Below are 8,660 nucleotides of genomic sequence, written 5' to 3' on the forward strand. Positions count from 1 at the left end.
AACTCCGTTCGCTTCACTGTGCAATGTAAAAACGAATCGCATCCATAAGATATATTCAAAATTCCACTTTTTGTCCGTCCTTTCATTTTCGAGTATATTATGCGTCCACATTCCGGCCAATTTCTTAAATAGAAACGCTCCACTGTGAGCCATTCGGCAAACTTTACAACGCGGCGATTGTCTGCCAGATGATTTAGTGCGGTGAGCCACGTATGAATTTGCGAGAAACAACGAGGTGTAAAGAGCCCCGACGGTCCGACGAATCTTGACGATATTCAGGCCCGGACGATATTCAAGCGACTTTAAATGCAGGTATACAAGTACGGACATAAACCAAGAAACTGCCTCGCATAACCACGACCTCGACGTAGCTTCGAGGTACTTTCCACAGTACATCATACGATATAATCCCTCTCAGAAATTGTCCGTTATATTTTGGACCGGTAACACTCTCGTCTGTTATACTGGTCGAAATGCAACCCAGACAGCACACAATATCCTATGGAGGTCCATATTATGTCCAGAATTCCTATGGACGTTATATAAATATTTATAGAATATTGGTGCTATCGAGGAAGATTCTCTATGTCCCTCGTGAAAAATATACTCCGTGGCTTACAGTTTAATCATTAAATTCGAGCGCGAAAATGCACGGAAATCTTCCTCAACTTTTCATCTCCAAAAACAACCGAATTAATGAGATCGAAGATCACTTAAATGCTTTTAACTAATTATTTTCAAGATATACATATTGTACGTGGAATGTCGCTATATTTATTATATATATTAGATAATATTTCATTAATATATATCTTATTTCTTTAAAATTTCGCTGTTTTTATCAAACGTAGTCTTCCATTTTCTCTGCGGAAGATACCTTTTGTAAAAGCCACGGCATCTCCGACACGAGAACGTTGATACAATTTTTGGTCGCGTGGCTTGCATCAAGACGCACGCCATCTCAGGCCCTCTTTATTGTAATAGAAAGGGCTCCGGAGAGTCCCCGAGCGTTACTTCCTTTTTTCGAAAGAAACGATTAGGGGTCTGGCATTGTACGAGGCCCTAGTCGCGTGCGATAGTCACGCCACGTTACGTGCGCGTCGAGGTTCATCGATGCAATCATCTAAATCGTTCTAACGACTGCAACCGCCTTATTCCGGCGCGTATTCGCCGCGAAATCCCATCGTAGATCGGAGATGACTTCACCGGCTATATTCGTCGGTCCCGACGGTCTAAACGCGCTATTACTATGTTAATAAGCCGATGGCGTGTCTATCTGCCCTATTATACCGCGCTGTAATCCTATGCACGCAGAAATATAAGGGCCATGGAGAGACGATGATTTTCGTAAAATCTCTAGCGATACGATATAATAGCTACGGAGACAAGGGAGACACTTCGTGAATGGTCCAAAGCGTTATTAGACGGCGACCGTTGAAAAGAATGATAATGTGCACGAAATAAACACGGGTCTGCACGTTAATACGGCGGCATTCTCATTTATAGTCCAGCGAGAGTTTGATAATTTTATTTTGCTTTTCCATCGACGCCAATTTGTAAAATCACGCCAAATTCTAAGAATTCTAAGGTAATTTAGTATTTATCGTCTTGCTAGAGAGATTAACAGTTAACAATGACAATTATTATAATGGTAACGACGAATCACGTATAATAAATTAATAAGCCTTAGATTATAGGAGTAACTTTTGCATATAATTTGCATATTTTTAGAATTTCGATATAATTGATAAAATTCTGAAAGTTTCTCAAAAAAATATGAAAATTTTATAATAAGTCACCATTCACCATAGATGAAAACACATTTGACATTTGACATTTTTTAAAAGTTCCATATATAACGGAATAGATAAATTAGTTCGGATCGTAAATACAAATTACATTCGTCACAGACACGGTTATATAAAACGCCAATAAAAACATCAAACTAATAAGAAATTCCTAATGGAAGTTCCTAATCGATTTTCTTGCCGACCTGACTCGAAAACGTTAACGCGTTGACTTACGCATGCTTATTGATGATTCATTCGATTAGTTAAGATAAAAGGCACCTACGAAAAAAAGATTAATCTTCTTATAATTATTCATCTGCAATTCCTACTGACCCTGTTCAATTTTTCATGCGTAATAATAAAATCCTAACAAAAACACTTATATATAATGTTATATATCGAATATACTATTAAAATTCTAAACTTTTAAAACCAGCACGAGTAAAAAAAACAACAGGTGCATTACATAATTTGCCCATATTTTATGACTAAAATGACTTGTACATGGTATAATAAGAAAATATAAAATATCGAAGATTCTCCTCTTTCTTCACCGTTTTTCAAATGCAAAAATATCTCAGTACATAATACGTTTATCCCAAATTTTCTACAATCCGAATGTATACAAATTATTATATATAAACGTAAGGCGCGTTTATTAATTTAAGACGTGCAAGTTTTATTTAATGAATCCCCTACGTGGCAGCTTTTTCTCGTGATGCACCAGGTAGTCATATATTAGCGTGGGTATGGCCACAGACACGTTTCTTGAATAAATGAGAGTCGTTCATTAGCGTGGATTAAGATGCTCGCGCCAAAGCAGAAGGCGCGGCACAAAACGGCGACGCGCATTCACGTTATTTTATCGCGCCATTGGAAATGAATTCCGCCGCCACGGCCGCGTTCAGCTTGAGAGGGATATTCTTTTACCGTGTCTATCCGGAGAACATTTTTTATTAAATTGATTCTGATAATCTCGCAATCGTCGAAATAGCCTTGATAAAGATTCGAACGAGACATGTATACGTTAGGGCGTAACGATATGACTCGTTTCGAACAAAGTGCAAATTAAATATTATTCACCAACTCTCTATAATATGCGCGCACAAATTGCCGTGTCAACCTGTTGCGCTAAATTAGTAACATTCCGTGTGGAGGCAGCGTATAAATAACAAATCGCGAGCGCTCGCACCTGCTCTCGTAAACTCTTCACGTTGCCCGCGGCCATTTGGCGACGTCCTACCGACTGAATTACCCACTGCACTGGTCTCCTACATAACGCCGCGTAATATCAGATCAAGATCCTGTTTCCGCCGCTAGCTGAGTCTGCGGCACGTCACAGCTCCCTCGTATCCCGATTGCCCGATTGCATCCCGAAGCATCCGCGCGACGTTGCAGGCTGTTTGCAATTCCGGGGACCGATGGTGATGGTCCCGGGCACGTAATAAGTCGATAATAACAGTAATGGCAGCGATAAGCGGGTCCCTAAACGCCCCTAAACGAGGGCTAATTGTACGCCTTTTGAGCCGTCTCGATACGGCAGCCTCGAAATTGAACCAACATGCCGCCGATCCGGTTGCCCTCCCCTCGCCTCGTCGCGACCAGCCAGGATCGACTTTTGCGAGCCGGTGTCATTAATTTGCCCACCTTCCGCTAAATCGCGTCGGGCCCCGCGCCGCACCTCGATGGAACCGCATGGCACGTCGGGCACTCGATCATACTCCAAACGAGGGCCGCGCGTCGTTTTCGGTAGGCGCGATAATCTGCGCCGTGTAAGTGGCGGGTATCGGCGCTTACCGGCGAAACCGGGCGGCACTCTCGACGCTCTCGACGGCCTTACAAGAAAATTGAGCAACATTTGTAACGCCACACTTCGTAGCCGGCGACGTGTACTTCTATAACGAGCCGACGAGGAATAAAGAGATCATTTCTCAACGGATTTCTTGGAAGTCTCGCCTTCGTCGAGCATTCCGCTCTGTTTTTATTTCTCGCGAATATTAATGATCGTTAATTTAAAGATATCTACAAATATTGAGAATAATAAGAGTTAAAACTTTCTCCGCTTTGTTGTATGGCCTCGAAAATCAATATTCTTGGTATTTTGATCCCAACCTTGATGCTTATATATTTATCATATTTAAACAACAATAGTTTCCATTTTCCTAAATCTTTTTTAGCATTACCGCCGACTTAGGGCATGACTCTTTCTCAATACACGATTTTCTATTTTTAATAGTCACTTTCCCAAGAGATTCACGGATATTCGATAAGAAACAATGAAACTTTAACGAAATATAAACAAAAAAATAAGGAAAGCATAACCGAAATAAACAAAGAAAGGAACTGTCATAAATATAATTTGTGAATGTCAGTTTCTTCTTCGAAGACACTTTTCGTTAGTGAACAATAAGGTTCTCTAACAAAAATACCATCAGGGATCACGATGCCATCAAGATATCCATTATTTCGCTAATGGACAGTTATTTGCCTGCAAAATCCTTTTAGAAACACTTGATAGGATTAATGTTCCGAAAAAATGTTTTATAGAATATAACCATTCTTTTCAGTTGAAAATAAAAAAGGAAAAAATATATATTCGCATACCTTCCCTCCGTTTTCTTACAAAAATATTTTACGACGGAAAAATAGATAAAAAGATATATAGAAACATATATAAATATTTTATTTCATTGCCGTAACAAGCAATATTAACTGAAACATTATCACTTTCAACCAAAATGCATTCAATGCTTATATAAGCTGTTGATAAAACTATAGTCTCAATGATGAGAACCACAATCCACCTGTTCATCTCTAGTACATCATCATCAATTTCAGAAAACGGTTGCGGTTATTCAGACCACATTAATCATCGGCAACTAGATCGGGTATTACGTTAAGGAGACGAGGCGCGCGGATTCAATTTCGCAAACATCGGCCAAACCTACCTATCGATTCATTTCTAAGTTCCTATCGCACGGCACGCACCTGGTATCATCGATAATCGATAATATAAGAACTTCAATAAGCGAGTACACGTACTAGGCGTTCGCTATCGGCACCTCGAGGATAACTGGACGATCGATATCGCTGCACGCCGACGAGAATGAATGTTGGGACGGTTTGCAACACATAAAATTACCCTGGTAATGGATTTGTTATAGGCGTTCGGGCTCACGAGGCGCAAGGATGCCGACTATAATCTTAGGTATCTGCGGGATTGATGCGGTTGTTGCGAAGAAACCGGATTAGCTCGACGTATAATTTACGACGATCAGCAAACGATAAATTGTGACAGACACCTGGTCTCAAAAATTGTGCTTTCTTATCACTTGTTGCCACTTTCGCAGGCCGCAATTTCGGAATCACTTAGGCAGTCGCGCCGGAAATTTCCTGACAATCTCTCGCACCGCTTTATGATTCATAAATGGTTTTGACGGCTATCTTAACATGAACAGTAGAAAAAACTGTAGAGCGACATTGCGCAGGGCGATAACCACAGCCAGACACGTTCAGAACAATAGCACTCTCGATCGCGATTGAATTAATTTATTTCTTGCTTTAATTGTGTTTAGGCGTGGATATCTATTATCGTACGGCAAAATCGTCATTCAATCAATATCCTAACGAACGACTAAAATCTTTCGTTCGTAAATCCGATCTTAATGCGAAAAAATTTGCACAGCGGCTGTCCGCTAAAATTTATTTTATCCTGTTGATAACTGCGACCGCGAAGAGGATTTCGATAAGCAAAATGGAATGGACGAAACCGGCAACAGGATTACAAAGTGAAGGAACGGACGGGACAGCTGTTGCAGCTTGCGTGCTGGAATGTGTTCCGCGTCGCGAAGGCATGCAGGTTGGGCATTAACGCAATTGAATCTAGGTAATGGTTACTTACCACGATAACTTATACCGTTGTGCGCGCAACCGTCACGGTAACCGTGTCACGTACTTAATCTTTTAATGCCGGTCCGTCACGTTCATCTGGATTGCTAATTTTACTCGGATCCAGAAAGAGAGTGCCTCCTTGCGTCTATAACACTGGCTGCGAGCGGACCTGTTGAATATTCATTTCGTCACTTATTATGCGAAACACACAACGTTTAATATTCTACACAAAATTTCTCATTTAAAGAAGCTATATTGTTCAGAGGGAATGTTGAATTTTGAAATTGATTTTGAAAGTCTGATCGCCATATGCAGCTTTAACAATATTTTAATTGGATCTATCTCCGTCCATGTAGAAAAGAAACATGTGAAAATCTTAATATAAATCACCCATTTTGTTCGCATCATCAAGGTAACAGCGCGATACCGAATCCGTTGCGAAATACAAAGACGTATCGACGGACCATGTAAAAATAATCTCGTAAATAATAGCCGATGATTAGAAGCCCTGTAGAGCGATAATAATTCAGAAGGTGGTATTTACGTCCTGTTGCTCGTGTTACCTCGTTTCTCGGCGCGTTTAGTCATTCGGTTCCTCGTTAGGCAGCCGATTTCCAAGGAGGCCACGGCATCGCGCAGGTGAAAATTAATATTTCGGCGAGATGAAACGCGGTTCCTAGCGCGATGTCAAAGCACTAATGCCAGCGGCCGGCTGGCAACGTACGCGATCTCTGTAATTAACGCGCGGCTTAATGGCAACACGGCCGATCCACCTGTAGCGTCGGTCTTCCACAGGTCAACCCGCAGCAGAATCGGCCGCGTATTAAGTGGAATGACTCGCACGAGACAGGCCCCCTACCGGTAGTTCAACAATTAATACCTAATTATTTCGGTGATGAGATCCGCGCGTTCCCATCACACACGTGAAACGGATATTCTTGACGCCGTATTCGGTTGTAATCATAGGATTCGGAGCTACGAGCAGTAGGGTTGAAAGAAAGAAGGGGGAGGGTGCGGCAAGGAGAATTATTAAAGGAAACTTCTTGAGGTGATGGAAAGGTTGTACCAATTAACTTTTTACCGCGTAATTCCTCTCTTTACGATTTATATATTTCTTATTACTTTCAAGATTCTCGAGATATAGAAGATTCGTTAGTTATAAGATATACAATTATCTTTATTTTTATTAGAAGTGACAAGAGAGAATACCAGCGTGTACTATAGTAAAATCGGATCGCAAATATTTACGTTGCAAGAACTTTCAATGCCACAGACACAGAGACAGAATGTATTTGAAATGATAAAATCGATTAATGTAAAGTACACGATACCCGTTGCGAAATCTATCTAATTGGTCGAAGGCAATCGTCGGTGACCCACACGTGGCAAGGGGTCTCAGGGTCTTTTCGTGAGTAAGCTTTGGTCGGGCGAGCGTAAGACACGCGATACAATGGGCGGGCCCCCCTGGTGGGCCCCGCGAGCGCCGCAAACCTTATCTGTCGAGATCTATGGTTCGGAATAGGACCCAGGGGCCTGTTAGAAATATCGCGACGGCCGATCGCAGATAGGATCGCGCGATAACGGTCCCCCTCTTTTCACCGCGAAGGGGCCCCGGACGAGGAGTGGACGAGCGACGGACCTGGATTACGGGCAGCTGGTGAGCCTTGGTAGTTTACAATAAACTGTGCTTATAGCAAATTCGTCCGGGAAACGAATATTGACATCCTCCACACTGACGTCTTCCTCGCCGGAGAGAATCGCGAGGATCCTCTTTGTGGCACGGAAATACTTTCTTCATTCTCCAAGGTTCGAGAATGGAATCTTATTGTGCCACATTATTTAATGGATTAAAGGGATGAATATGCTTGCCACGCGCGACTGTACATTTAAAAAATTCAAACAGCCATGCATGATTCCACGCAGGTAAAAGTTTCTTAAGATCTTACTTTTACTCGTGTAGTATCTAATGTCAAGATTAGTTAGTCTCAACTCTCAACTCCACTTCGTCTTATTCTGTTATTCATTCTTCTAATAAAAAAAAGATCGATGTCGAGTAGCGTAAGAGTTCGCCAATAAGACGTCGTATGCTAAAACTGTCGCGGCGTCGAGCCCGTTATCTGATCATTCCGTAACGTGACCGGTCAAGTCATTGAAACACCTACGCTTCCACTGTGAGATAAGCATCTGAGATAGCAGCCTATAGAGTCGCGAGATACGGCCTTTCGCTATCTCGTGAATATGTTACGTCTACGCACAACACATAGGTCACTGGACCTGTCAACGATCGTCCTCGATCGCTGTTTACGTCAATCCGGCCGTTCCGTTTGAATTAGCAACTTATCCCTTTTACCGCAATAAAAAGAATACAAAAGAGAAAAAGTCTATTGTAGATCTTAAATATCATTTTTCCGATACTTTATACCGTACGAGATTATAAAGAGATTTTTTTTATAGCTCTTTTTGGCGCTTTACAATATCGATAATTTTATACGTGTTATAATTTTATCATATAATCATATAACTGCGAACGGTATATACAGAAAATTTACGCCAATTGATTGTAGATCGTGATATTACACGCCACTCATTGACAGCTTCGCGATTACTTAAAAAAATAGAGCTAAAAGGCGATTGTATTCTCGTCGAGGATTTCACGGCTCGATCGGAACATATAATCGCTACGATGATCCTCGGGAACATATTGGATTTCATCGGGAGCGCGGTAACCGTGTACCGATTTCTGGAGTTACTCGGGTGTGTCTGCCCTTTCACGGATAATTTGATCTCGTTGACGATAAAGACGTATAACGTGCGCAAGCCAAGATCTGCGATCAGATATCTCGTGGGATAACGAGAGGGATTGTACGAAGACTTATTGCTAACGTGCCTCATACGCGCGCGGTCTGTACTTGGATGGATTGGGACTCGTGTATATACTCGGTACCTCAAATGCGGAAGAGACGCAGACAGGGAAGTTGT

This window comes from Temnothorax americanus, unplaced genomic scaffold, assembly GCF_048541705.1.
Source record: "Temnothorax americanus isolate GAGA-0224 unplaced genomic scaffold, ASM4854170v1 Scaffold4, whole genome shotgun sequence".
Classification (NCBI taxonomy): domain Eukaryota; kingdom Metazoa; phylum Arthropoda; class Insecta; order Hymenoptera; family Formicidae; genus Temnothorax; species Temnothorax americanus.